At 42.1% G+C, this 19,268-nt stretch overlaps 1 protein-coding gene across 4 annotated transcripts in view; it reads left to right on the top strand.

Moving 5' to 3' along the window:
• The window catches only part of drd2a (dopamine receptor D2a), a 205,444-nt gene that overhangs the window by 70,574 nt on the left and 115,602 nt on the right, over positions 1 to 19,268 (top strand). Inside the window, exon 1 of one of the 4 annotated variants that reach the window (XM_079515035.1) lies at positions 2,974 to 3,045. The exons of 1 other annotated variant lie outside the window; for it this stretch is intronic. The gene's annotated coding sequence lies outside the window, so the exon portion shown is untranslated. 2 more of the 4 variants (XM_079515034.1, XM_079515037.1) reach the window with 2 other exon arrangements.

The raw sequence follows: 19,268 nt of genomic DNA, 5'->3' as shown, positions 1-19,268 counted from the left end.
GCTCTGCTGGCATAGCGTGCACAAGACATGATGCTGATCGGCCTAGTTGGCAAGATTAGTTAGCATGACCTGCAGCTGACCTGCAGCCTGATTGGGTTCACAGGACGGGTCAAGTGCTTACGGTACAATACAGTGCAGTAGAGTAAGAGTACAGTACAGTACAATAGAGTAAGAGTACAGTACAGTACAATACAGTGTACACGAGTAGTACAGTGTACAGTACAAAGTACATTATAGTACAGAGTACAGCACAGAGTACAGCACAGAGTACAGCACAGAGTACAGTACAGTACAGTACAGTACAGTACAGTACAGTACAGTACAGTACAGTACAGTACAGTACAGTACAGTACAGTACAGTACAGTACAGTACAGTACAGTACAGTACATTGATTGATTGATTGAAGAATTTATTAACAGTTTGCAGAATTACAGTACATTTCAAGCACAAACTCAATACAAAGGCTGTTAACTGTGAGTGGACGACCCAATTAAGCATTACACTTGTTTCCAATAGGGTCCACCATGTTCAAATCATCAAAACATTTAGAGACGTACAAATAGACACTTCTATAGACAGAACAGGAATTCATCATAAAGGAGGTAAAAAGGGAAAAGAAATATATACAGTGAGGGGAAAAGGGGGGGGGGGGCGGGGGGAGTACAGTACAGTACAGAAGTTCAGTACAGTAACTATAACAATTACAGTATAGTTGCACAGCTCAGTTCACACGGGTGTGATTCTTTTCTTTATTTTAACCTGTGGCACATTCGTCTGGTTTCCAGGCTATGCGTGTATCCCATAGGCTAGAGGGACAATAGGCCTATCTCACAGCCCCCTTTCCACGCCCACTTCCGGTAGATAGTGGTGTCATTTAACATTGGGCATTACCACTTTTTTTCTCTGGAGAATCTAAGTACATTTCCTAATGTTAAAATGTCAAAGACCGATAATAATATGAAGAAAACACAATGGTATAACAACTCAAATAAGTAGAATAAACCTTACCTTTACAAAACGGTAGTTTGTGGCTTGTGAAAATACCTCTTTTAACATGGAAGCCTATGGACCGAAAAAAAAATAACACCACTATTAACAAAAGGGGGTGTAAAAAGGGGGCGGGGAAATGCTGTGAGATAGGCCTATAGAGTGTCGCAGTCCCGCCTCCTACCCTGAGCCAGGAAATGAAACCCAATGCATTTTTCCCAGAGACATTTCTTAAAATATTTATTTAAAGACGGTTACGCCGCGGACAAAGCCAACTCGAGTCATGACAACTCATGACAACACAAACAATATTTTGGACCAAACAAATAATTACAAAGAAGAAAAACAACAAAAAAAGTGTTGTAACCTGCCGTTTTTTTCTTCTTTCTAATTATTTGTTCGGCACAAAAATTGTGTTTGTTGTCATGATTTGTCACGACTCGAGTTGGCTTTGTCCGCGGCGTAAACGTCTTTAAATAAATACTTTCTGAAATGTCTATGAGGAAAATGAACGGAGAATCATTTCCTGGTCCATGGTAGGAGGCGGGACTGCGACGCTCTATTGCTCAGCAACGATTAAGAAAGTGCTGTAGTAAGTGGATCGGAGCTCTAGGCTTATTGTCGGTATCAGCCCAGAATGTAGGAGTCTATCCCTGTTTCAATGCGCTAGATTCCTGTGAGATGGATTGCTGAGGTGGAGTATCAGCTCTCAGCACTTACCCTGCACAATTTATTACCCAAGGCGCTAGCCACACTGCATACGCTGAGTTGGCGTACACAATTCACAAAAATTACATATCTGAGTGATTTGAAAAATATTCGGGAATTGAGGTCCCTGCCTGGCCGCTCTGCTGGCATAGCGTGCACAAGACATGATGCTGATCGGCCTAGTTGGCAAGATTAGTTAGTGTTGGACAGACAAACTGAGGTGACTGCATTAAACCCCCTTGAGGAGATAACACAGTCATTCCACCAGCACATTCCCATGGCAAATAATAACACAATAACAATGATCAAACAAACAAACAAACACATACTTGCCCTGCCTGAGGCTTAATTGCTGAGAACTCCATCCTCAGCAAGCAAAGTGCCAAAGTAGGCTACTACAATATTGATTATTATTAATTTTGTATTCTCCTTTTCTGGGACCATTGAGCTCTTTCCTCCAATACTGTAGGCTAATTATGTTTGTTGCTGTTATGCCTCACTCAGGGCACAAACGATATACTGTAAAGTTAAACTGTATAGTATTCTTTGTCTTAAATGTCTTGATGAATTGAATATACTGATAGGGCTTATTTGGATTATCCTTTAGCATTAATTTGTATGAATCTGTGCCACAGTGTTTTTGTTTTTCTTTCTTTTTTTTTGTTGCAAACTGTTATTAGTATTCAATCAAATCAGTGTCTCTCCTGTTTGGATGGATGTCCTGACCTGAAAACTCTGTTACTGAACATTGTGAACAAATAGAGCTATTTTAACAAATACACTGCACCTTTAATTATGTTAAGCCTAGATTTCCTTTACTTGCATGGAGAAGTGTAGGAATATGATGGTGATGTATAGGCTTCTATAGGCAACAGCAACACAACTGCTGCTAATGTTATTCAGAGCTGAGGGTGAGAAAAAATAGTTTCTATACCTGCACTTCCAGCAGCAGATCAGTTTCTTTCAGTATTTAAGCAACTGAAAAGTATAATAGGCTAGATTTAAAACTGCCCACATTGACAGTAAGTAACGCACGCACCCACGCACACACACCGTCACACACACACACGCACACGCACGCACGCGCGCGCACACACACACACACACACACACACACACACACACACACACACACACACACACACACACACACACACACACACACACACATGCAGAGGCACACACACACACACACACACACGCATGCAGAGGCACACCCCCTGAACAAGGTTTAACCAGATAACTCCGCCTTGATTTTCGCGTCTATCCGTTCCGTTCCAAACACCGGTCGTTTCCAGAGAGTCACACGGAGTGTTCAGTCTCTCCGCCAGTCAGAACAGAACCATAAGGTAACCACCATCCACACATCCACCGTGCGTCCGTTGTGCGTAAAAGCTCTTCCAGGAGTCCGGACTGAAATCTTCTCTACCAGAGTTCCGACGCGCGTATAGCTATATTAACGACGCAAAGTCACGGACGAATTGAAAGGAATAATTTAACAGAAGTTTTCAGCAGCAAACATTCAGAAAATATTATATCTTTTTTTTTTTACTACCCAAGAATATGCTTTTGTAAACAGCCGGATCTTTTTCTTTTTTCTTTTTGCGTGTGTCTCGCACCGATCGTGCAATATCAACTCAATAATTTAAGAAGTGTCAAACATGTATAGAAAACAAACGGGAGACGGTGAAAGCTGAATGTGGACACGGTTGGATTAACACCGGGTGCCTGTAATAGCAGAGATTCAGTCAAACTTATGGCGTGAAGGTAAGAAAGAGCGAGATCGTCTGCCTGTTTTGATGATGATGATGATGATGCTCCCAACTTATGCAAGATACTCAGTCGCACAAATAAGATATGTTGCATTTACATTCACCAGGAATTCTGAGATTGTGCATAATGTAGGCTATTAGCCTAAAGTGGTTTAATTGCTTGTAGGCTACGTAACTTTGGGAGGTGGAATGGTTGCAGTTGATATTCAGCTTTTTGACAACTGATCTGTTGGGTGGTAATTCTGTGCCATTTATAGGCTAATATATGCGCTCGCGGCTCGACTAGTAATAGTGGAATTAATCCACTATTTCATTTTGGTTGTGCGCGTAGCCTACTTGTTTGCATGTCTGTCTGCTCACTCTGCTCTCTCTCTCTCTCTCTCTCTCTCTCTGTGTGTGTGTGTGTGTGTGTGTGTGTGTGTGCGTGTGCGTGTGTTCGTGCGCGGCACGGGTGAGTGCGTCCGTAATGCATGATGCATGATGACAGGGATTAATTTGATCTTTTCTTGTCGAAATTCTGAATTGATAGGACTAGAGGCCTCCCTACTGATTTGAATGGAATATGGAAGTGTGAATAGAACATCATTCATATAGTTAAGGTGCCTTTTTGTAGCCTATACAGTGGTTTTCCCTCTTTACCATGTGCTGACCTTGTGGTGTTATTGGTGTTGTCAGATATGCTTAACCTACTCCATCGCCCAAACTACTGCAATCGAAGAACAGATTAGCTGTAGGGGTGGTGGGGCATTTGTTTGATTGTGATGCAATTTATTAAAAAATTATGCAATTGGGACTACTAGGAATTAAGAATTCATAATCATGGACTTTTAGGGTAAGATATGAATGCACACAGACACACAATATGAAATAGTAAAAACAAAAGATGCTTGAATGACTATGATGATAAATAATTCATTATCCTCTGTGAGAAAAATACTGTTAGCCAAAAATTGCAATGTGTGATTTTGCGCTGTTTCAGCAAAAGGAAAGACCCATTTAAGGCTTTTATATACATGAAAGCTAATTCCATGCTGTCTGATCCTATATTGCAGTGAATAATTCCTTGTTGGCTGTTTTATATACACATACTCTTATAACTGCTCACTTTCACTCCCAAAGGAAATCTCTCCTTGACTCCTCTAAACGCTCATTCTAAATGCCATGCAACATACAGCATTTGCCATCTGTGATATATTAACCTATATGACCTCACCACTTAACCACTTACTGTTAAAGGTTAAAGTCCTATAATTTGCCACTTACATTTCTGTATGCGAGATTTGTTCATTTGACCCATCCACCGCTGGTTTTGGGAAGCATATCAGAATGAGAAGAACATTCCTCATCTTAGTGCTGTCTGATTCTCCACCTAACCAAGCCTCGGGAGATGGAAATAAAGCAAGAATCAGTTGTCACTCTGCCGTGATAGCCACAGCCGTGCCGTGCTCGGGAGTCATTTGTAGTTGATCTAACCCCCAAATCCAACCCTTGATGCTGTTTTACAGTCTTTTGTATGACCCGGCCGGGGATCGAACCCCAACCTCCCAGTTGCAGGGCTAACCAATAGGCCTCTGAGCTGGTTGTTAACCCAAAGCAACTGTATTGGGAAGGAAAGCTTTAACAGAAATAACAGAAAAAACAGAAAAGACACCAGTATAGAGCCCTGAGGGACTCTGCTCAACCATGTGGGGTTTAAGTGGTTATTCGTAGTGTTTCGTGTCTACCAGATACGACACCCTCTAGTCTAGGCCTAGTGAAATGGACCTGTTACAGCTTTTTTCTCAGTCTAAACCAAAACTCTTCACCAAAAAATAGCAGATCTACAAGCTCCCAACGTGACACGCTGTGACGCACTGGGACCTTTTAGATCTGCTATTTTTGCCGAATGTTCGCCCGTCCAAGTGGTTATGCCTTTATACATTATACTTTGTCATGGGAAGAATAATGTAAAGCTTGTAGATCTTCCATTTCCGCTATTTAAAAAAATCATCTCTAATCATGACATGGCCAACATAGTGACATCCAGGTTGAAAGTTGTTAACACAGTTAATTGTGATTCTATACTGTAGTTTATCGGTTCAGACAGTGAACCAGGCATGCTGTTTCTTTTTGCCCATCAGTTGTGAGTGAGTGTCATAAGATATTGTGGTGTCAACTGGAGCCCGGGCGGACCGGGGACTTATGGCATTGGTGACAAACAAGCTTTGAACCAACAACATGTTCAGCCATGCTCTCTGCTCTGTCGCATGTTGGCCGTGTGCAAAACTGTTATAGAATCAATCTACGCCTTGTGGCGTCAACACCAGCCAGTTTGTCACAGATGTTCTTCAGTGAGTCAGAGCTCCTATCATGCTACACGCATCCAGACTGTTTGAGGACACTCTGACAATGGAGCATTTAAGGCCGTGGTTCATTTTCATGTCAAGGATCACCCACATTGATGTGACCTCCATTTAAAAAATCACACCCGTGTGAAGTGAGGGGCGCTAATATATTAAAGTCTAACTCATGTTGATTAGGTGATGTAATGGTGATGTAAAACAAACGGTGACAAAACAAATTCTCTTTATTGTTAATGGCATTTAATGTTTGTGTTACATTTTCCCTTCATTGTCAATGGCCTTTTTAAAACAAACATTCAACTAAAAACAAACAAACCCTATTTATTGTCAATGGTGTTTTTAAAACAAACATTGAACTAAAAACAAACATTAAACCTGTATATAGGAGGGGCTAGCACGCCTCAAAAATATACATATATATTTTTGTACCAGGGAAGCCCATGAAGAGAACACGTTAACATTCTTCTCCAAAATATTCAAATTTCGTAAATTTTTCAAAGAAATAGAACTACAAGTTCACAATTCACATTGCATTGCAAAGTGTTGTGAACTTGTAGATAGGCTATTTTTGAATAGCCTAAAGTAAGTATAAAATAGCCCTGGAACCCCCTCAGGGACCGCTGGGGGTCCTCGGATTGCCCTACACGGTGCATTTCTTCTGTCTTGCTGTGTGGATATAGTGAGAGGGTTCGGAGTGTGTCTTGGTAACTGGAATGGCCCATGTGCCAATGATGATTTTGCTGGCTGTTTCCAAACACGCTCTATCTGCTCTGACAGAACCTGTGTCAGGTTGCCACACTGGGGCAGGCATACTCCAGTGTGGGGCGGAAATAAGCAGTATATTGTCGCTGTCAGGCAGGTAGGGAATTAATGTTGTCTGGTGGGGCCATTGAGACTAATTACAGTACACTTAACTGTAGCTGTAACTACTGTACCTCCACACAGAGCAGCTCTGTCATAGAACATAACATCGCTGTCGGGTGGAAACCTTGTATGTCCGACGCCCGTGAGACGTTACGTTGACTTTTCAGGAAATGGAAAGGAATATTTATCAAACTCACAGACAAACTTACTTACTTTGAACCTGGCGTCCCGGTTTTGGACGCGTCATTATAGTTGAACATTTTCCAAGATTTGCAAAATCGTTAATTTTTTTTTTTTAAATAGCCGATCTACAAGCTCACAACACATCGATGTGGGATGTTGTGTGAGGATTTAGGTCGGCTACTTTTGTACGCCACTACTGTCAAACGATAAAGTATAAAATAGGACATTCATTTCTGGAAAAAAATAAATAAATGAAATGATATATTGTTGCCAGGTCTTGGGTTATTTTCTCAACCTCCTCAGGAAGCTTGGTGTTGGATTTCTTGACCCTTGTGGCAGCGATTTGATGGCTCCATTGTAGGTCTGGTTGTAATGTTGACCATATAGCTAGTTAGTTTATACAGCATATACAACTTAGTCAACAAGGTGAGTATTTGGCCGAAAAGGTTAGGGCTGAAGCCGAAGCTTATATTGCCCACCTTATCACAAAAATATATTTACATGTATATAAAATAAAATAAAAGTACACATATAGATACAAAGAAAAAGAGCTGTCACGAGGCTTCAAATATTACATTTCAGAACTAAACCAAACCAGAAAACAATAAAATAAAAACATGTATGCATGAATTGCTACATTCAACAGATTTTGTATATGACTCATAGCCAATATACTATTTGTTTATAATGATGATGATGATAATAATAATAATAATGCCATTACAAGATCATATAATGATCATGTAATGTAATGTTAGACCACAGGGGAAATTCAGTTTCATTTGCTCATGTATCTTGCTCATGGACACGTCAACACATTGCCAGGGCTGGGAAATTGAACCAGGGATATTCTGTTTCCCAAGCGATTTACCCAGCCATCAAACAAGTTCACAGTGTCACATGTGGCATGTGGTAGCTGTTGGCCACACAGGTGAAGAGGGATGGGGATCTTTCTCCTGAATGCCACAGTGAGGGTTTTGCACTGCAGATGGGTTATGTGCCTTTTCACAGCTGATGCCTCAACAGTCAAGGTTGTCAAGGACAGCCTATGGGGGAAACTTAAATTGATGTTTCACTTAAAAAAAAGAAAAGAAAAAACTTTTGGTCATTTTACCATCTAGTCAGGCTTATGTGAACACCCCAGTTTTTTTAGTTGCTAAATTTAGTATTTAGATACTGAATTAGATAGAAATAAATTAAACTGTTTTTTGAAAGTGACATCCCTTTAACCCCATAAGCCACATAGCCTATAATTGTGTTGTTGTTGTATGGTGTAAAGTTAAATCAAACCAACATATAGAACTAATTCGCTTAAACTTGTTTGTGTATATTAATAGAATAATCGAGATGCAGATTTATCAACTTTGTTTGCAACAATAGTGAAAATAGCCGATCTACAAGTTGTGAGCTTATACTGTAAGTAGATTATTAAATCTATTTACGGTGCAACTCCATGTCGGGGTCCCCGAGGGGTCCGTGGAAGTTCCAGACCCACAGGAACGTGGCCAGGGTGCAGGCTCTGTTCCGGCGAGCCACCCCGCGTCCGAAAAGGTCGAGAAATGACAGAGTTACCGTGTGACCTCTAGGGGGGTCCCCGGGGGGTCCCCGGAACATCCAGACCACCAGGAACGTGCCCAGGGAACTGGCCCGGTTCCGGCGAGCCACCCCAAATGGTTGAGAAATGACAGAGTTACCGTGTGGGGGTCCCCAGGGGGTCACTCTACTGTACTGTACCGTCACTGTACTGTACTGTAACACCCCAAATCATCATATATACAGTAGGCATGTGAATTTCATCACTGAGGCGGATTCGATACGCATCTCGATGCACTGCCAGCGATACGATACTTTAGCGATACATGGAATCTCCTGGCGATGCGATTCACCCCTCTTCCCGATACGATGCGATTTGATGGCGATTCAATTCTGGACGATGCGATGCGATGCGATGCGATGCGATACGATACGATGCGATTTGATGGCGATTCAACACAATAGAAAGGATTTATATTAAAGCTCTGTTAATTTCCCAAAACATGTAAAAATTCTAAGTAATTTATTGTTACTGTAGGTTAGTATTATAGCTCTGCATCTCAAACAACCCAACTTATAGAATTATGTAAGTAAACAAAGGGTCTGCTCTTTGCTGGTTATTGTGGAATTGTTAGATTACTAATCATAGGCTATAGTATATAATTATTATATATACTGTATACCTCAAAGGTCAATTTGAGGTTTTGAGTATAGAGGGTTTAAGAGATTAAAATGTAATAGCCTATCGTTCATCAATTAATGTTACTAACATAACATAAATAGAAAATAAACAAATAAACAAAAACATAATTTACAGGTCACACTGGTAGTGCTGTCAAACAAGTCTATGTCTAGTTTAATCTGCAACACAGTTTTATAATATAATGGCCTATGTATAGTGGGGGGTCCCTGCTTGATCTATTTCTCACTCTCAGCTAAGAGGTCCTTGGCATGACCTGAAAAACATTGAAGACCCTGGCCTGCATGTATTTGTATTATTAACGTTTTAAATGCATAGCAGATGAAGATCTACAAGCTCACAACGCGTCGCATCCACGCCACGCTGTGAGCTTGTGGATCTGCAATTTTAGGCGTGCGACACTGTCGTGCTGCAGAATATAAATGAGGCTTCTATCCCAGGGAACAGCTGAGCAGGGGAAAGCTGGACAGTGGAAAGTTGTACACCCAGCTGTGGCGTTGTTGTTGTTGTACATGTGTGTGCAGACTGCAGAAGCTTTCATTTATTACAAGTTGATGATCGTGACGCAGATTCGCATTTGTGTCGGAGAATCAGCAAGAACAGGTGTGGAGTGTGGCTCATTACCAGCGCCCAGCGCTACAGTGAAAAATCAACAACTGCTCGACAGACAAAGCTCGGACAGCAATTTTATAAAGCTAAAGGTGGTGCTTCTCTTGTTTAATGCGTAGGGCTCACTTCTGTTAGTCGCGGGTGCTTTATAGTCTGTTTGTTGTCTCAACTTGTTGGTTGGACCACTCAAAAACATTGATTAACACATTGACTGTGAAGAACGTCTATAGACGTCTTTTCAAATCCAATCAGTCACTGCCAAAGACATCTATAGAGACGTCAATATCGGTAGAGGTCGCTAAATCCACTGGTTCATATACTTTTTATTTGCATTGTAATCCCCATAGGGGGATTTTAGATCGCCTCATAAGGACTGTGTTTGAAAAATAAACAAATCATCCAGGCCGTTTCACTCATATGTAGAATCAACTGACTGACGGTCGTAAACGATACAGAGACACCTCATGTCTGAACATGGGGGGTCGCGACCCACGGGTTGAGAACCCCTGCTGTACTGTACTGTACTGCTCATACTGTACTATTCGTACTGAACTGTACTACTCGTACTGTACTGTACTATGCATACTGTACCGTAATGTACTGTAGTGCACTGTACTGTAGTACTCGTACCATACTGTACTACTCGTACTGTACATTACATTGCTGTACTGTACTGCTCATACTGTACTGTACTATTCGTACTGTACCATACTGTACTGTAGTACTGAACTGTACTACTCGTACTGTACTGTACTATGCGTACTGTACCGCAATGTACTGTACTGTAGTCTTACCATACTGTACTACTCGTACTGTACTGTACTGTACTGTACTATGCGTACTGTACCGTAATGTACTGTACTGTAGTACTCGTACCATACTGTACTACTCGTACTGTACTGTACCATGCGTACTGTACCGTAATGTACTGTACTGTAGTACTCGTACCATACTGTACTACTCATACTGTACTGTACTGCACTGTACTATGCGTACTGTACCGTAATGTACTGTACTGTAGTACTCGTACCATACTGTACTACTCGTACTGTACATTACATTGCTGTACTGTAGTGTTCATACTGTACTGTAGTGTACTGTACTACTCATGCTGTACTGTACTTTTCACACTGTACCATACTGTACTGTAGTATCCGTACTGTACCGTACTGTGCTGTACTATGCGTACTGTACTGTACTACTCATACTGTACTGTACAGTACTGTACTACTCGTACTGTACAGTACTGCTGTGCATTGGTGTGGTTAAGCACTGGAAAAAAGGAAAAAGCAGGTAAAAACAACCCCAAACAGATTAAATCAATGAATTACCAGCTGCATTATTATTATTATCTGCGTGGTCCGCTATAACTGCCTCTGTCAGTTTCAGCCAAATGTGTTACTGTCTGTTAGCCATTAAATCAGCTACTGCTGACGTTACGCCACTTTTTAGCTGCGCTCCACTGTTATGCTCAAATTAGTGACCCTAAAGAATTCTGAGGCAACAGGGCTGGAGACGAGGCAGCCAATCAGAACTGCTCGACTAGCCATGCTGTGCTATGCAGACGATGGGATGTTATGTGTTGTTGCCAGTGGTGGCAACTGTCGTGACAGAAATAAGCTAACCAACCTCCAAAAACCAGGCAAGCAACTGTGGGGAAAAAACAATCCAAGTGTTGCTGGAAATAAGCAGACTTGGCAACCCTGGAGTAGACTGGTCGCGTACATTTCCTAGTCATTCTTTAACCAGCCGCTTTTCAAGCAGCTGGTAAAAAATGTGAGGGAGAGGCCTTAAATGATGATGATAAGGACGTTGCACCAGTTCAGGAACTAGCCAGCGGAGGTATTGCGTAATAATGCAGTGGTATGCTTTCTGTACATGGAGGAAGTACAGTAATAGCCTGGCTAATAAGCCAGACTCAAATCACACTGTCGTGTGGTATTTGAGTCTGGAGATGCTGTGTATGGATCTTGTTTCCCGGGGGGCGGGTTCAAACATTTTCTCTTTGACGCAATTGGTCAGAGCTACTGTCAGTCAAAGGTCTCAAGCATTTAACGTCACTGTACCAAAGCCCGCCCATATTGCATACCGTGTCACGATTGGCCACACCAGTTCTCTGGTGTAGGAAATGGGCGTACTATAGAACGTCGCAGTCCCGCCTCCTACCCTGGACCAGGAAATGAAATCCAATGCATTATTCTCATAGACATTTCTTAAAGTATTTATTTAAAGACGGTTACGCCGCGGACAAAGCCAACTCGAGTCGTGACAACTCATGACAACACAAACAATATTTTGGACCAAACAAATAATTAGAAAGAAGAAAAAAACGGCAGGTTACAACACTTTTTTTGTTGTTTTTCTTCTTTGTAATTATTTGTTTGGTCCAAAATATTGTTTGTGTTGTCATGAGTTGTCACGACTCGAGTTGGCTTTGTCCGCGGCGTAACCGTCTTTAAATAAATACTTTAAGAAATGTCTATGAGAATAATGCAATGGGTTTCATTTCCTGGTCCAGGGTAGGAGGCGGGACTGCGACGCTCTATTGAGCCTCTCCAGACCGTAATCCGCCGGCAGGCAATTTGTTTTTTTGCCAACGGCTGATTCGGTCTGGCTTATTAGCCAGGCTAGTACAGTAAGGCCCAAACCATAGCTGCTACTCTTTGCAACTACTCGCAACTCCTTGCAACAAAACAAACCACACCAATGCAACTCCTTGCAACTACCATAGGGAATGATGTTTGCAAATAGTTTCAAGTAGTTGCATGTTGCAAGGAGTTGCATGGCGACCCTCTGGTGTGGTTAGGGCTTAAGGCTGCAGAAAGTGGCTATTATAATAGGCAGAATATGGAGGAAGTGGAAAATGTGGAATTATTTGGAGCATGCGTGTGCGAGGAGACCCTTGCGTAACGCTCCTCCGGACTCCGTAATGCTCCTCTGAACTCCATAGTGAGCTGTTGTCTAAGTAATAAGCCTTCGTAGTTGTCAATTGTAGCGGCCAGGATGTGTAATTTTCAATGGCCTTTGATCACTCCTGAGGCTTTTGGGTCAAGCCTTAAGGGTTTAACCCTCTTCGTATTTCTACACTGTCTTCTTCTTCTTCCCTACAGCAGATTAGTAAAAACACAGAACCCATTTAGAACTGCCATGAGTCTAAATGTTTTTTTTCTTTTTCTTTTTTGCAGCTCCACAGATTATATAGTGTTATAATGGCCAGTGTGTACTTTGTTTAGACAAAAATGAGCGAAGCACATAAGGGAAAGCAGAGGATGTGCTTCCAATTAAGCTTTCAGAATGAAAACATATGCCCATGTGAAATATAAGTGGCTTACATTTTGAACAGTAACAAATGCATAAACAGTGTTTGTTCAAGAGGTTGTTGGCCAAATCCCAGGTGATGTCGGCATATCAACTAACTACTAATTCTAGACCATATGTTTATCCCTGGCCTGAGCTCCTGTCATAATAATCATAAACATTCTTTCCCGCTAAGCTCAATTTTTGCTCAACGACGCACAATAACAAAGCTTGCCGACAAGAACTGATTCATACGTTGTTAGCTTGCAGATCCAGGTTTCATCCTATTTACCACTTTACCACAACAAAGCCAATCTACAATGTGACGTGTTGTGAGCTTGTGATAATCTATTTTCACCATTTATACATGTTGCACAATAGAGATGTCAGGGTCATGGTTCACAAACTACATGTTTAATTTAATTGTTAAATTGTGATATTATCAAACAATAACATACATATCAAATCACCATGACAGTCTGTTCCATAAAAAGAAATGCATGTATTTAAGTCAGTCTGACAATAAGCAGAGATAAAGCATAGGTGAATCCCACACAGTGATAAAAACATGTTATTTAATGAGCATCCAAAACAGTAACTTTGGGAACCAACAGGATCCAGAGCCATGTGGCCCATAGGTCAGAAATCTATCTCCTGTTTCTGTACAAGCACACCCTTCTGTCTGGATATGACACTAGTATATGTCACAGGGATTTACCCCCAATCTAACTTGATGCTGAGTGCCTAGCAGGGAGGTATTTGATTCCAAATGGATATAGGATTTATAGTATTTGACATGACTTGGCCGGGGGGATTGAAACCTGACCTTCCAATCTCAGGACAGATTCCCAGAATATAGCTGAGCTGTGCGTGGGATTCATTTGGAAGGCAGGGGGGCCTTGTGCTTTGACAAGGAAATCAGTTAATTGTATTGGACCTCTCTTTCCAAGCCGTCTTACGATTTCTCTCTTAAATTCCCTTCCCCAGCACACGGCCAGATGCATGCACACTCTAGGGACTGTCAATGGAGAACATGGAGGAGTCAATTAGGACCAGGAGCCAATAGGAGATCCAGCACCATCTGGTTACGATGCTGGATGTTATAGTTAATATGCCTGGACATTGATATGTTGAATCAAGGGCGTTCTGTCCGTATACATGACCCGTGCACACGATCCAGTATGCTTTTGTTATGGATACAATTCTGAAGTTATTTATTTATTTATTTATTTATTTATTTATTCCCATCACCATCCACCAGGCAAACCAGGCATACTTAATGAACTGGTGGGCGTGTCCACATGAAAGCACGATTTTAACAAATGCTGTACAGTTCTTCCCCCTTATATTATAATAATACCTGATGACCATGTTTTAGGGTGGAAAAAAATCGTGGCACTCCATCTTTAAATTGTGAGCTTGGTAATTCATTTGTGAATTGTTTCCAGGCGGAGTATGGTGTTGCAGGTGGAGTGGAAGTCTAGTCTACGTGGGGAGGTACACGCCTGGCTCTCGCGCGTGCGTGTGCGCAGTGAGGCCCTGGCATATACCTGTACTTTTCTTCTGTATTTTTGGATATTTATGACTTTCACTCCACTACATTTCAAGGACAAATATTGGACTTTTGACTCTACTACATTACCCATTATAACTTCAAACTCCATTTTAACCATGATGGATTCATGGAAAACACCTGTCCTTTTTTCTGTTGACTGATATTGTCCTTCTAATACGTGTGGGGGCCGTGTTTTTTTAAATTACTGTTTTCATTTATTTTTAATAATTATTTTTTATGTTTTAGTCTCCTCCGGCCTCTTCCTGGAGGAGGTACTTTTCCAAAAATAATCATTACAAATAAATGAAAACAGTAAATGGAAAAACCACGGCCCCCAGGCTCATGTGTGTGAAATGTGAATCTATCCTGGTTGAAATGGAGTTTGAATGGGTTTTGTATAGGAAGGGGGCGGGGCAGCTAAAATGAATATCAAATATCTAAATACTGAATCAAGTAACTTTAAAACTGTCCAGGGTCTTCACATCCTTTTTTGAAAGTGAAATATCCCTTTTAAGTACCACACAAGCCTCGTTCAGAGATTAAATTCCTCTCAAATAGTCTACTGCATTTTTACCTGCCGTACGTGGCAAAGTCTTTGTATTTTTCTGAATCTGTTCCAAGTTCCAAGTGTTTTTATGTCATAGTACGTCATAGTAGGTGAACATTCTATGAATAAGAGCAGGGGTGGAGAGTGGCATTATGTGTATTGACACTTTTGACAGTCCTTTCCTCCCTGTTTTAATAGCTGCAAGTTGGGAATGAAAGTATTTTTTGCGAGGCCAGAGGTGCTCTCTGAAGTGGAGCCCTGATGGGAGCAGCTGGAAGGAGGGGTGAAGGAGGTGTGAAGGGTCCTTGGTGATGGAGTCCGCCCTTCTTTTTAAAGACTATAAAGGTCGGAGAGTTCTCGGTGAAGAAGTTGAAGACGACGGTGAGGACGTAAATTCTGATTGGCCGGAATGAGATGATTTATGATGATGTACGATAATAAGAGCACAGGTGTGATTTTTTTTTGTTGTAGACCCAGATCTGCATGTTGTGTGAAGGACACCTGGTGGTTGATCTCAGTGTTCAGAAACTTGCAGATCTCGACCTGTTCCACCAGCATCCCCTCCAGCCTGCAGTGGTCTAGGCAGAAAGAGAGTGTGAGGGGTAGTGCTGCCGGAATTGTCCAAAAATTACATTTGGATATTCATTTAAAAAACCCACGTAGATTCGAGCAATTCGAGCCATTCAGATTTTCGAAACCGAGTCGGAACACAACGCATGCATTCTCCCTTCTCCCCTTAAAACTTCACCGACATATTTCTTGTGCTTCATGCGGAGCAAGTTAAAGTCAAAACTGCCTAGCGACTCCTCCAAGGCTTCCGTATCACTGTGGTCTGTGTGGCCCCATGGTGTTAACAACAGGCAGGCAGAGTGGAGCGGTGCGACCGTGCAAGGCAGCTGATTTATTCTTCATTGTATGCCGGTGTCGGCATGTCGCGTGGCAAATATAACTAATCTACAAGCTCACAACGCATTGCATTAACGACACATTTTAACTTTTAACTCGGCTCTCGTTTCCCCACGGCACCGTCGTATGATTAAAAAGCTTAGGGGAGACTTCTCCTGCTGCAGCTGGGTAGCCAGACTCATAGCGAGGGTTCACTGATGTTTCCTCCCCGGAAGAATCTTCAGTGAATCCCTGCTATGAGGCTGGCCAAGCCAGGCTAGCAGCTGGGTGCCCCTCTCTGCCTCTGACTGGGGGTTCTGTGATCTCACGGGACAAGCCGCCGATTAACGTTGTGAGGTGAGGGGTGTCAGTGAGGTTACGATTCTGTCCCTAACGGGACATACCGCAAACGGGGCTGAGCAGGCTGAAGCAGACTTCACAGCGGTCTGCACGGTGACTATTGTGGCTCAAGTCAGCTTTAGGCGGCGCACCTCGTCGTTTTTTCTTTTTATTTCTTTTTTTTTGGCGGAGCCGTCACTTTTTACATCTTGGGTGAGAGAATAGCAATTCCGCTTTCCTAGAGATGCTGGAGGGCCAGTCAGACGGGACTTGCTGTCCCAGGCAAATGGCAGGATATGGCACCCGGAGCCTCAGATGATGAGGCTTCATGTGTGGCCCTTGAGAGGCAGCATTTTCACCTGAGTTTGTATCGTTCTCAGTTAAATATGGGCACCCATGCATGGGTTGTGCTCCAGGATGTTTGTTTCCTGTGATTGGAACTTCTCAGTTTATTGGAATTAACCTGGAGAATGTTTTGTAAACATCATTTTCAGTTGACAATGCAATGCTAGAAATCAGTTGGTTGTGTTCTGCTGTATTACTGTGATGAGATGGCTTTTTTTACCTGTATAGGTTTGGCCACTTCACTCTCCTCGTGACTAATTTGGTATACTGTTCATGGTGTCACATGGTTACAGGTTCACCCTGAAATGAAATAAAACGTAGGTTTATGTATGTAAACCCGGTTTTATGAATGAAAAGTGAACCTGTAACCCTTCTTTGTCACTCGGCGGTGAAGGCTGGCCCTGTCATGCCTTTCCAGTCGTCAGAAAAGAGGAAGAGTGTGTGGATGTGGGACACACTTATAGAGTGACGTCCTTCACAACCATGGGTGTGATTCATTTGGTATAATGCTCCTGATCCGAGGGTTAGTGTCACATGGTTACAGGTTGACTTTTCATTCATAAAACCGGGTTTACATACGTAAACCTAGGTTCTCAAGTCTGGTGTTTGTCCTCTCGTTTTCAAATGGATTTTTTATACGACGGGAAAACTTGGGGATTCCCTTCTCGCGTACCAGTGGCACATGTCCCGGTGGTTGGGAACCTCTGCTCTAGATCCAGACAACGGAAGCAGGCACGGTGCTCATCCCCGACGGGGATGAGCACTATAAGCGCTATAAAAATCCCACCATCATCTCCAGCATTATGTCCACAGAGAACATATTTGCTAACTAAATTAACCTTTTTAAATTATAGGGTACCACAAAGGTCATTCATTTTCAATTCAATCTTTATTGCAGACTCAGGGGAATCCATATCACAGTACAAAACAACAATACAAATTAATAGATAAAAAAGATAATATAGAAAGAAATATACAATAAAAAGAGTTCCACAATGTTCAGTTTCGAACTTACAGACAAGTTCGCCAATGGTTCCACAGTCTGGAGGAGAACCTGACAGAACTACGTAATGGGTTAGTAATGACATCAATGATGTAATTTACTGACTCAGATACTCTGCACATAAATCTATACATAAGATTGCGCAGCACAGCAGAGAAGGTGGGGACCCCAACACTGACGAACATCTGGCTTGCACTGGAGCTTCTTGGAGCTCTCAGTAGCAGCCTCATACAGTCATTGTAGGCCACTGTCAATCGTCTAATACTGGCCTGTTTGTAGCGACACCACAGGTGGGCGGTATACAGGGGTGTACAAAAGGATTTAAAAAGTGAAATCTTCACCGGTACTGAGCACATGCTAAATTTTCTACACAGCATGTTTCCTTGCGCATACAGCTTCCGACACTGTCTATATATGTCCTTGTCATCAGAGAGGTCATTTGAGATGATGTGGCCCAAATATTTAATCTCACTGCAGACACTAAGGACAGAGCCAGAGAGATAAAAGTCAGGAAAGGTTAGATGTCTGTCTTCCCTGCTTCGAACAATCATAATCTTGCTCTTTTTTGCATTATATTTAATGTCAAAGTCAGCACCATACTGTGAGCATAAACTCAGCAGCTGTTGAAGACCAGCACTATATGGAGCACATAAGGTGATTAATTAGCAGGTTTCCAACCCTACATCCTGTACCACATGCATTTAATACCATAGATAACTCATCCATATAGACGATAAAATCCCGCCCTGCCTGACACCATTGTTTACACCAAAGGGAGCAGAGGTTGACCTCCCCCATTTTACTCTCATCGTCTGGTGAGCATACCAGAATACCAGAATTCTGACAAGGAAATTAGGGACCCCTCTTTGCGATAATTTATAAAAAAGTTTCTCATGATTAATGCGATTTTATAATCAATTCATTTTATTTCATGTTTAGATATGTTTTATGTTTAATCTCTTTCTTGTGGGTTTTTTATACAGTCTTATGGTTATCAGTGTGGGACATATGCCAGTAGCCTATATGTTCACGGTGCTTTAGCCTCCCTTTCTTTATGTTTGAGTTCCTTGCTCCATTCAATGCTCACTAAATGTAGTTTTTCATTTCGGCATATTTGGTTTATTTATCTCTGCATTAACTATACTAGAGTGATTGTGAGAGCACACATTCCACAACAAACAAACCGACCCTCTCACTGGCAGTGTTGCCATGTTTTGGAAGAGAAACAAGCAACCATGTATATGAAAACAAGCCCAAAAGAAGCCTGGCTAGGCTTAGTAGGCTATTTTATAAAACAAGCACAAAGTCGCTTATAATTAAGCGGACATGGCAACACTCCCAACGTCTCCTCTGTCTCTGTTTATGACAGTGGGAGTGTGGCCGGCGTTATGACACAAGCACTGTATATCACAAAAAAACTGACAATTATGTGTCCGGCCAGAGGTTGAGGCGGGACAGGTGGGTCTTAAACCGGACTGTCCGGCGTGAAACCGGACGTCTGGCCACCCTACCTACACCTAGCACGACCGTGCTAGGTCATCCAGTGCCATTTAAGTTCTGTGCGATCTGTACACCATCCAGGTATCTGAAGCCCCGTT

This window comes from Electrona antarctica, assembly GCF_951216825.1.
Source record: "Electrona antarctica genome assembly, chromosome: 11".
Classification (NCBI taxonomy): domain Eukaryota; kingdom Metazoa; phylum Chordata; class Actinopteri; order Myctophiformes; family Myctophidae; genus Electrona; species Electrona antarctica.
This window is presented reverse-complemented; position numbering and strand designations above follow the sequence as displayed.